Genomic DNA, 12,080 nt, shown 5'->3' with positions numbered 1-12,080 from the left:
ACGCCTCTCAGTGGAGTGCGGCCACCAGGCACCCCTAGCGTGGCCGCCCCACTTCTGGCCTTCCACGCCCTCCTGCCGCTTCCATTCCCCCTTTGCCATGGCCATCTTCTCCAGCGGGGGGATGACAGGGGACAACATGGGCGGGCCCAATGCCATTACCAGGCTCTCGTGACTGGGAGGAGATGTGCGTGGGGGAGGGGAGGAAGAGTCAGAGAGACCTGAAGACTGCATGCCCCTGCCTTCGCGGGTGCTGGACAGGCCAGGAGTCAAGGCGTGCAGGTGCCTCGAGAAGCCAGAAGAGGGAGGACGTGGATTCCTCCCTGGAGCCCCCAGAAGGAACCAGCCCTGCTGGCCCATTTTAGACTTCTTGACTCCCCAGAACTGTGAAGGATTAAGTGTGCGTTGTTTGAAGGCACCGATCTTGTGGTGATTTGTTAGAGCAGCGAAGGACACACACTTTTTTTTTTTTAAAGATTTTATTTATTTGACAGAGAGAGACACAGCGAGAGAGGGAACACAAGCAGGGGGAGTGGGAGAGGGAGAAGCAGGCTTCCCGCCGAGCGGGGAGCCCGATGCGGGGCTCGATCCCAGGACCCTGGGATCATGACCTGAGCTGAAGGCAGATGCTTAACGGCTGAGCTACCCAGGCGCCCCTTCACCTACTGTTATTATTTTTAAAGATTTTAATTATTTATTTGACAGAGACACAGCGAGACAGGGAACACAAGCAGGGGGAGTGGGAGAGGGAGAAGCAGGCTTCCCGCTGACCAGGGAGCCTGATGCGGGGCTCGATCCCAGGACCCCGGGATCGTGACCTGAGCCGAAGGCAGACGCCTAACGACTGAGCCACCCAGGCGCCCCGGACACACACTTTCTAACTGAAACACAGCCTGTCTCTCAGGCCTGCCTCCACCACACGGCCAACACCGGCACACTCTCGGGACTTTCTGGGTGAACCTGTGAAAATCTACTGGAGAGTCCAAAACGTTGCTGGAGTCAATGAACGATGAATTGATATGTTTATAAAAATCAAGTTTGTAACTTGATTTTGCTCCTCAAATCCTGGACATGGATTATATCACTTTGGCTTCTAAACCCTTTGTTATTCTTCAGAAAACAGCCAAAAGAACATGAGGGACCTGCCCTCAACGGGGCCTCAGCCCCGCAGACGGGCTGACCGGAGCTCTCTTCTCTGGGACAGAGAAGCAGACACGATTTCCTTTTCTCCTGGGGGCCGAGAAGAGCAGCTGCTCAATCTCTGAGGCATCTTCCCCTTTTCCAAAGAAGCTGTTGGCTGAACACACGTGCATCTGGTTCATGTAGGAGGATAAGCCCAAACTGGGCCTGAGAAGAAGGAGGCTTCTTATGAGAATAGGCCCTCTTGATAGGTTATTAGTTTTTTGACGGAATGCTCTTCCAGGATAAGGAAAGATGCCAAAAATGAGGGGTCAGCAGACTGTGCCAATGGTCTGTGACCCTGACGAGGGAGGAGAAAGCAAGCTGAGCACAATCACAAGCTGACACCCAGCACGCACACGCACACACACACACACACACCCGTGGATCTGTGTGGCATTCCTCAGGCACCCCTGGATGCCCTAAACCTAAGGGAAGGGAAACACAGATGGTTAACGGATAAAGGTCACAATCCTGGGACATGAGTCTCCATCAGTTCACCAATGTCTTAGTGACTTACAAGGAAAGTGCATTCTTATCAATACCCTAACTTTCAGAGACCCATAACCCAATTTCCTGGAGCCCTAACATCACCCTCCCCTCCATGAGTGATGTGGGAAACAGAGGCACAAGGAAATGTAAACAAAGTTAAGTTTCCCTATGACTGGCAGCCCAGTGACAAGGACTTGTAATAGAAACAGGATAACATTCCTCCAGGAAGCGCCCAACTGTCTCAATGCTAATCCCTTACTAGAAAGAAAAACAACCCTAGCTTGACAAGAGCCAGGCCTCTGGTATCCTGTGAGTCTTCTTCAGCAGGTCCAAGTCCTTTTGGACACCTCCCTTTTCCTTCCCTCCCCCAACTCCCAAGCATATGATCAGCCACCCCTCACAACCCCGGTGCGTGGGGGAGGGGAGGAAGAGTCAGAGGGACCTGAAGACTGCATGCCCCTGCTCCTTCTGCCCACGGGTCCTGTCCCCCCGGTCCCGTCCCCGGGCTTTAATAAAACCACCTTTTTGCACCAAAGACGTCTCAAGAATTCCTTCTTGGCCGTCGGCTCCGGACCCCAACGACACTCCAAAACTCTACCAACCCCAAGCCCTGCTCCTGCTGAGACCCAGCCCCTTGTTCTCCCGACACTGATTTCTTCACGCTCGAGGGCCAGCTCAAATGCCCCCACCTCTGTCCCTTGTCCAAATTGGATCCTGCTTATTCGTTTATAGCCATTTTGATTTTCCCTCATGAAATATCTCAAACACAGAGTAGAGGAGGGAGAGCAAAGACCATCCCTGAACCCGTTTTCTAGCTTCTTATATTTGCCATGATTACTTGAACGACTTAATCATGGAGATATTTTAAATTACAGACATTATGATGTTTCACACATAAATGCTTCAGTATTCATCTTTAAAAAAATAAGGATTGCTTTTTTATTAAACATAATACTGTTGCTGGATCAAGTTCAAAATATAATACCAAACTAAAGATGGCTTCTACACCATATAAGGCCCAGGCCGTATTTAAATTTCCACCATTTTCCAAAACTGTCTTTTACAAGCTGTTTTTCCTCCTAACCTGACCGAAGGGTGGGACTTGCTTCTGGGCCCCTCCATCCTGTACGGCACCAGTGGTGGCTGGAAAAGCTACTGTGTTCTTCAAGTACTTGAAATGATTTTTTCCTGTGTGGGGTTCTGTTATCAATGAACTACACACGCAGGTAGGTTTACATTTTCTCAGCTTCTTTTCAATATCAGAAATGTTTTCTTTGTAATTCAATTGTTCAAATATGTAAAATACTGACCTGGTTCAAAAGTCAAGGTCAGGGCTCCCTGCAGGTACCCATTTTCACTGGGTTCTAGCTAGGTCTCTCAGTGTTTCTTCTTTGCAACACCATTTCCATACAAAAGGAAGTGCCCTGTCTTCACAGAGCTGCACTCCACGTCCCCACTTAACCACAGAAGCTGGAGGGTACTCATTCTTCCTAACTTGTAGTGACTGGGTTTTCCATCTTGTGGATCTGCCATGGATTCAAGCAATATCACGCAATAAGACCTTTGGGCAGTTTCCAGTCCTAAGGCTGCAAAGAAAACCCCCATGCATGGGTCATTTCCTGTTCTCTCATATGTGTGCATCTTTAGAACAGATAGAGGGAAACACATCTGTAACTTTGTTAGATCCAGAGCTCCACAGGCTGTGCTGTTCTGCGGGGTGGCTGGCAAGTACTCTGAGCCACCCCCTGCCTCACCAGTAAAACCACCTGTCAAACCTCTGATGGCTGAGAGCTGGTGTTTCAGTACACAGATCTGCATTCCTCTCACTGCAGATGATGCTGAGCACTTATTTATATGTTGAGATCCATTCGTTCCGAGAAGAGGCATATTTGTGGTTCTTGCCCTCTGTTCCATTGTTCTTGGTTTTTTTTCTTCTCCACTTCTGAACCTCTTCCTATTAAGTAGATTGGCCCTTAGTGACAACTTCCAAGTGTTTGTTGTCAACTCGTCATTGGTCTTTTGCTTTTGCTTTTTGAACTTTGGTCGGGGATGTTTTGTATTTCAATACAGTTGAATGTACTGATCACCTCCTCTGCTGATACTGAATTTTGAAAAATATTTACAAAAGATTTCCCCATACCCAAGTTATAAAGCAATTCATGTGTTTTCATCTAGTACTTATATGGTTTTATGTTTTATATTTAGATCTCTGATCCATTTGAAGTCTATCCTATAGTATATAGTTGGCATAAGGACCCAATTTTATTTTCCAAATGGCTATCCAAATCACCCAATGCCATTTATTAAAAAGCATATCCTCTCCTCAACCTGAGGTGCTTTTATTACACACTAAAACTCCACATATGTACGCGGGTCCATTTGGACCTTCTAGTCTGTTCCACTGATCTGTCCATTTCTGCACCAGTACCACACTTATTATGGACACTTTATAGTATTTGTTACATCTGCTAGGAATAGCCCCATGCCCCCTGCCTTTGCTAATCTTTTGCAGCACCTTCCTGACTCATCTTGTTTATATTTTCATATGAGCTTTAGAATCAATTTTTCTAGGTCCTCAGGAGAGGAAAAACCCTTTGTATTTTTAGTTATAAATTAAAGAGAATTGACATCTTCATGATACCCATTCTTCCTGTCCAAAAACATGCCCTATATTTTCATTTGTTTGTCTATTTCAGTCTCTTTCAAATTAAAGCTTTCTTCATATAAATTTTGCATATTTATTGTTAATTCCTACTTACTATTGTTTGGTCATTGTTTCTATAGGGACTACTGATTTCTCTATGTTGATTCTACATCCTGCTACATTAGTGAATTCTCTTATTGTTCTAGTAGTTTCTCAGTCAGTTGCCTTGATTTTACAGAAGTACAGTCTGCAGTGGTTTTACCTTTTCCTTTCCAATTTCTATGATTGTGTGTGTGCGAGTGTGTGTGTGTGTATATATGTATGTGAGTGTGTGTGTAACTGCATTTGGTGATGCTTCCAATAGGATCTTAAATAGTAGGGGTAACGACAGTGGGCATTCTGGTCATTCTCCTGACTTCGGTGGAAGTGTTCAGTGTACCCCATAAAGACGCTGGTTTTTTTTTCTTATTTGTCCGTAAAAGATGAGGGAATAAATCTTTTGCATATATGGAGATGATCATCTGATTTTCTCTTCAGCTCATTTTGAAGCCTGATGATTTTGGGATGGGAGATAGATAGAAAAGGTTCTAATTTTTCTATGCAATTGCATCTGCTTCAACATTCTGTATTTATTTACTCAATTTTGGTAAGTCATAGAAAATTACATTTTCACCCAGGTGTTTAGGCCTAGAGTTATAAATAATCTCTTAAGATTTAATTTCCTCTATCTTGATAGTCATCTCTTCCTCCTTTTAGGACATTTGTTACATGTATTTATGGTTTTACTTTTCTGGATTAGGTTATCTAGTGATTTATTTATTTTGTTGGTTGTTTTCAAAAAACTGGGTTTTTATTTGTTAATTCTACTCTTTTCCTGTTTTCCAACTAGTTAATTTCTGACTGCATTATTAATGGCCACTTTCAGTTTATTCAATTGTTCTTACTTAAAATTTTGGAATTGGACATTTAATTCGTTTATTTTTCTTTCTTTTGTTTTTCTTGATATAACTATAAGGCTGTAAGTTTGTCTGTGAACCCTGTCTGAGCAACATTCCCTAGATTCTGATATGTTTTCATTATCATCATTCCCTAGCAGTTCTGAAATTGGTTTGTCTTTACCCTTTGACACCAGAGTTTTTAAACAAAGTTTAAAAATATTTAGGCAAAAGAACATTTATTCTTTGTTTTGATTTTTAGTTTTTCTCATGTTGTTTACATTACTTCTACTATCTGGAATTGAGATGTTCACTGTGGCCTAATTTGTGGTCAGTTTTCATGACTCTTCTATGTGCAGTGCAACAGAAAAGTGCATTCTCTGTGATCAGAGCACAGACTTCAACAGCTGTCCCCAAGATCTGCCATACCACGTTGTATAGGACTTCCCCATTCTAACTCCCTGTGTCCCCTTGATCTGTTTTGGACTCATAGGGGAGCATTAAATCTCCTAATAGTGGGATTTCTTTCTGTTTCTCCTATTGTGTCTTACAGTTTCTGCTTCATGACAAGCGTGACTGTGTCATTTGCTGCATAAATAGCTGTCTCTATAATGCAGTCATTATGAAAAGTAGCCCACACTCTGATGTCCTTCCTCCTCTCATTTAATGTTTCTTGGCCACAGATGTGTCCTGCACAATGTTGATATCATGACCCCTGGGGCACCTGGGCGGCTCAGTCAGTTAAGCGTCTGACTCTTGATTTTGGTTCAGGTCATGATCTCAAGATTGTGAGATCGAGCCCCGTGTGCAGCTCTGTGCTCAGCGAGGAGTCTGCTTGAGAGTCTCTCTCTCTCCCTCTGCTCTCCCACCACCCCCTCCCTTTCTAAAAAAAAAAAAAAAAGTCAAGACCCCTGTGTTCTTTTACTTAAATCAATTTTACTGAAACAAATTTACACACAATAAAATGAACCCGTTTTAAGTGTACAGTTAGGTAAGTTTTGACAAAAGTACATTCCTGCATAGCAGCCGTCAAAACCAAGAACATCAACACCCCCGACCTCAGGCCTCCTCCCAGACCCCAAGCAGCCACTGACACCCTTCTGACAATGTAGATTAGGTTTGTCTCTTCTAGAGTTTCCCAACAAAGGAATCATAGAGTTATGTCCTCTTTTGTGTCTGTATTCTTTCGCTCAATGTAACAATGTTTTTGAGGTCCATCCGTGTTGTCAGGAGTCTGTTCTTTCTGCTGCTGAGCAAAGTCAATTTCCATTATGTGGGTATTCTGATTATCCTTGACACACTGGTGATAATTGGACTTGTTTCCAGGTTTGGGTTCTTATGAATGAAGCTGCTAAAACCTTTCTGTACAGACCAATATTTTCATTTTCCTTGGATAAATACCTAAGAAAGGAATTGCCGGATTATACAGTATCTATTTCCAAAGTGTTTATACCATTTTATATTTCCATCAGAAATGTATGTGTTACAACTGCTTCATCTTTGTTTTTTTTGTTGTTTGTTTGTTTTTAAAGATTTTATTTATTTATTTGAGAGAGAGAGAATGAGAGAGAGCACATGAGAGGGGGGAGGGTCAGAGGGAGAAGCAGACTCCCCGCTGAGCAGGGAGCCCGATGCAGGACTCGATCCAGGGACTCCAGGATCATGACCTGAGCCGAAGGCAGTCGCCCAACCAACTGAGCCACCCAGGCGCCCGCTTCATCTTTGTTAACATTTAATACTGCCAGTCTTATTAATTTGAGCCTTCTGTGGGTGTGTAGTGGTATATTATTACGGTTTTAATGTTCTTTTCCCTAATCACTAATGACTACTGCTTACTGACTGGTCACTCCATTGTTTAGTGCCTGTTGCAATCTTCTGCCCAATTTATTGGGCTGTGTAGTTTTCTAGTTCTGTGTCTGTAGTTGTGTATGAGTTCTTTTAATAGTCTGAATACAAGTCCTTTGTTACATATACTTTGCAAATATTTTTTCCACTCCATGACTTGTTTAATCACTACCTTCCCAATGTTACCTTTTGATAAGCAGAAGATTTTAATCTTTATAGTGTCTAATATTCAATTTTTATCTCATGGTTATTACTTTTTTGTGTCCCAAAAAATCTTTGCCTAACCCCAAGTCATGAGGACGCTCTCTTCTAACATTTATTTCAGCATTTACATGTAGGCCTATGAGCCACCTCAAATTCCCCTGTGTGTATGTTACAGCACGTATGTGTGTCTGTGGAGGGTCTATGAAAGGGGAGGGCCACGGGGGGAGGGGCACAGGGTGCCGCCCCACAAACCTGCATGTCAACTCCAGATCCTTGGCTGACCACTGAACTGCACATACTCAGAGGAGTGTACAAGAGGCCCAAAGAAAAGCCTAAGTTAAAGGGGGAAGAGAAAGCAAAGATTTAACCTGTGGGGAAAGAAAACTCTTCCAACTAAGAGTGTAGGCGAAACCAAACACCCATATAATAAAAAACCCTGAAACTCACAGACTTCATGGGCTTCCTGATATGATACAGTAAAATTTAGACACAATGTCATCTCTGTGGTAGTCCTGCCCATAACATAATGATATAAATGCATAATTAGAACCTAATCATGAGGGGCGCCTGGGTGGCTCAGTCGTTAGGCATCTTCCTTCGGCTCAGGTCATGATCCCAGGGTCCTGGGATCAAGTCCTGCATCGGGCTCCTTGTTCAGCAGGAAGCCTGCTTCTCCTTCTCCCTGCTGTTCCTTCTGCTTGTGCACGTGCTCACTCTCCCTCAAATAAATAAATAAATAAACAAATAATCTTTAAAAAAAAAAAAGAATCTAATCATGAGGACACATCCAACTGCCCAAAATTGAGGCATGTTCTACAAAATAACTGGTCTATATCACTCAAAGATGCCAAAGTCATAAAACACAGAGAAGGGCTGAGGAACTGTTTCAGATTAAAGGAGACTAGAGACATGACAACTAAATGCAACATGTGATCTGAGATTGGATCATGTGGCAGGAGAAAAAAAGGCTATAAATGGCATTATTGGGACTATCATCAAAATTTGAATACAGTCTGTGGATTCAATGATGGCACTGTGTCAGTGTTAAATTTCCTAATTTGATCATTTCACTGCTTATTTAAGACAATGTTCTTATTCTTAGGAGACACACACTGAAGTATTTAGGGATAAAAATAATACCAACTATACTCACTGATGAAATTAGCCTTTGTTTAGAAGTTTTAATAAGCAACTTTTGCAAAAGTACTAAGAGTTACACAATTGAAATGTTTTCAACAAAGTTTCCATTTGGAATAAATCTACTAATAACAAGTAAGGAAAATAGGGCATGTAAAGGAAAATCCTCACAAACACATAACTAACATATTTTTAAATTTTTTTATTTTATTTTATTTAAATTCAATTAGTTAACATATAGTATATTATTAGTTTCAGAGGTAGAGGTCAGTGATTCATCAGTTGCATATAACACCCAGTGGTCATTACAAGTGCCCTCCTTCATGCCCATCACCCAGTTACCCCATCCTCCCAGCCCCCTCTCCTCCAGCAGCCCTCAGGTTTTTCCCTACGGTTAAGAGTCTCTTAGGGTTTGTTTCCCGCTCTGATTTCATCTGCATAGTTAACATATTTTAGTGTGCATTCCTATAACAGTTCTATTTCTATTGCTTTCTGAATATCTAGAGTAGTCCAAAATATTCCAAATGAAGGAGGCAACCAGAGAGCCAGCCTCAGACAAACTGAGAACTAAGTTTCTCTTGGGGAAACGACGATAGATGTTGCTAAATTTCGCCCCCCCAAAAAAGTCTGCAAAACTGACAGTGCATGGCCATGACCATTTCTCCACATATTCATCAGCTATGAACATTTGTATACAAATCTTCATGTGGACATATCTTTTCATTTCTTTTAGGTAAATACCTAGAAGTGAAATGACTGGGTCATATGAAAGATATGTTTAACTTTTTAAGAAACAAACTATTTTCCAAGTGGTTGTACCATTTTATACTCCCACCAGCAGTGTATGAGAATCCCAGTTGCTTCACATCCTCACCAACAATTATGATCAGTCTTAAATTGTAGTCATTCTAATGCATAGTGATATCGCATTATAGTTTTAATTTGTATTTCCCTAATGACTCATGGTGTTGAGGTTTCATGTACTTATTATCCATATATCTTCTTTGGTGAAGTGTCTCTTCAAATCTTTGTCTATTTTTAGAAGTGGATTGTTAGTCTTATTATCTAATTTTGAGGGTTCTTTATATATGTTGGATACAAGTCCTTTAATAGACGTATGATTTGCAATTATTTTCTCCCAGTCTGTGCCTTTTCATTCCCAAAACAATGTCTTTCAAAGAGCATAAGTTTTTAATTTTGTTTAAGGCCATTTCATCTTTAAAAAAAAAAAAATGGAACATGCTTTTGGTGTCACATGTAAAAAGTGCCCAACCCAGCATTTTTTTTATACATTGTATAGTTTTATGTTTTAAATTACCTATTTTGGGTTAATGTTTGCATATGGTGCAAGATACGGATCAATACTCATTTTATATGACATGTGGATATCCAATCATCCCCGTACCATTTGTTGAAGACTTCTTTCTTCACTGAATTACATTTGCACATTTCTAAAAATTAGTTGTAAATATATGTGTGGATCTACTTGTGAACTCTAGTCTGTTACATTGATCTATTTATATATTTTGTTTCAATACTACACTGTTCTGATTACTATGGCTTATAAGTCTTGAAATTAGGATTAGTCCTCCAACCTTTTTCAAAACCATTTTGGCTATTCTAGCCTTTTGCATTCCCATTTGAATTTTAAAATCAGCTTATCAATTTCTATGAAATAGTCTGTTAAAATTTTTATTGAATCAATCGATCAATTTGGAGAGAAATAACATCTTAACAATACCATTAACATAGTAGATCTCTCTGTTTATTGGGGTATTTTTTAATCAAGAAAAGATATTGAATTTTATCAGATGCATTTTCAGCATCTTTTGAGATGATCATACATTTTTTTCTTTTTTAGTTTGTTATGATGGTGAATTTTATTAATGGATTTTCGAATGTGAAACCAATTTTGTAATGTTTCTTGGACTTAAATTTTTAAAAATATTTATTCTGAGATAATTATTGATTCACATGCAGTTTTAAGAAACAATACAGAAAGATCCTGTGTATGCTTTACCCAGTTTTTCCCAATGGTAACATCTTACAAAACTATAGTACAACACAACCAGGGTACTGACATTGACAGAGCTGTGATATAGAATAGTTCCATCACCACAAAGATCTCTCCATTGCTCTTTTATGGTCATATCCCCTTCCCTCCCACCTCCACTCCATCCTTAACTACTGGCAATCACTAATATGTTTTCCATTTCTTTAGTCTTTTCACAAGTGTTTTGGAATTGGTGTTTTTTCACTCACCATAATTCTCTAGAGATTTATCTAGGTGTTGTATGTATCAGTAGTTCATTCCTTTTTATTGCTGAGTAGTGTTCCATGGTATAGATGTGTCACAGTTTGTTTATTCACCCACTGAAGGACATTTGGTTGTATCAGGTTTGAGGCTATTATGAATAAAGCTGCTATATACATTTGTGTACAGGTTTTGTGTGAGCTTAAATCTTCAGTTGTCTGGGATAAAGGCCCAATTGTCTGGGATAAAGGAATTCAATTATTGGGTCATACAGAGGTTGCATTTTTTTTTAAATTTCCAAACTGTTTTCCAGAATTCCTGTACCATTTTACATTACCTCCAACATTGTATAAGTAAGTCTCTCCATACCCTCAACAATATTTGGTGCTAACACCACCCTTCATTTTAGCCATTCTGATAAATATGTAATGGTATCTCACTGTGCTTTTAATTAATATTTCCTTTATGGATAAAGATGTTGAATATTTTTTCATGTGTTTATTTTCCATCAATATCTTCTTCAGTGAAATTTCTCTTCATGTCTTTTGCTTATTTCCTAGTTGGATTGTTTTTTTTTTCCCCTGTTGAGCTTTGAGAATTCTTTATATACTCTAGTTACTAGTCCTTTGATAATTATGTGGTTTGCAAACATTTTCTAAAACTCTATAGCTTTTCATCTTCCTAAAAGGATCATTCACAGGGCAAAAGTTTCCAATTTTGATGAAGTCCAATTTATAAATTTTTCCTATTATGTATCTTGCTTTTGGTGTCAAGTCTAAGAATTTTGCTTAGTGTTAGATCCTAAAATTTTTCTATTTTTTCTAATAGTTTTTTTATTATTTCTATGTTTTACATTTAGTTCCATGATCCATTTTAAATTAATGTTTGTATAAGGTGTGAGGCTTAGGTGGAGATTCATTTTTTTATTTATGAATGTCCAGTTGATCCAGAACCATTTACTGAAATGACAATCTTTCTTCTATTGAACTCATTTTGCACCTTTGTGGGAAAGTCTTTGAGTACTTTTTCAACTGTACCCTCTTGCTCCTCTCCTTCTGGTACCCTGATGACATGAATGTCAAATCTTTTGTCATAGTCCCACAGGTCCCTGAGACTCTGTCCTTTTTTTTAAACTCTATTATCTCTGTATTGTTCATATTGGGTAATTTCTATTGTTTTATCTTCCATTTCACTGAGTCTTTCCTCATTCTACTGTTGAACCCATCCATTGAGCTTTTATTTTGGTTATTAAAGTTTTAAAATTTCCTTTTGGTTCTTCCTTATGTCTTCTACTCATTATAACTTTCTATTCCATTTCTTTGCTGGGGCTATTTTTCTTTTTTCTTTTTCTTTGTTATCTCAGCATTGGCATCTATCGATCATCTTTTTCATT

The sequence above is a fragment of the Mirounga angustirostris genome, unplaced genomic scaffold (genome assembly GCF_029215605.1).
Source record: "Mirounga angustirostris isolate CCGP_5_RB_7025 unplaced genomic scaffold, mMirAng1.0.hap1 SCAF_1, whole genome shotgun sequence".
Taxonomy (NCBI): domain Eukaryota; kingdom Metazoa; phylum Chordata; class Mammalia; order Carnivora; family Phocidae; genus Mirounga; species Mirounga angustirostris.
This window is presented reverse-complemented; position numbering follows the sequence as displayed.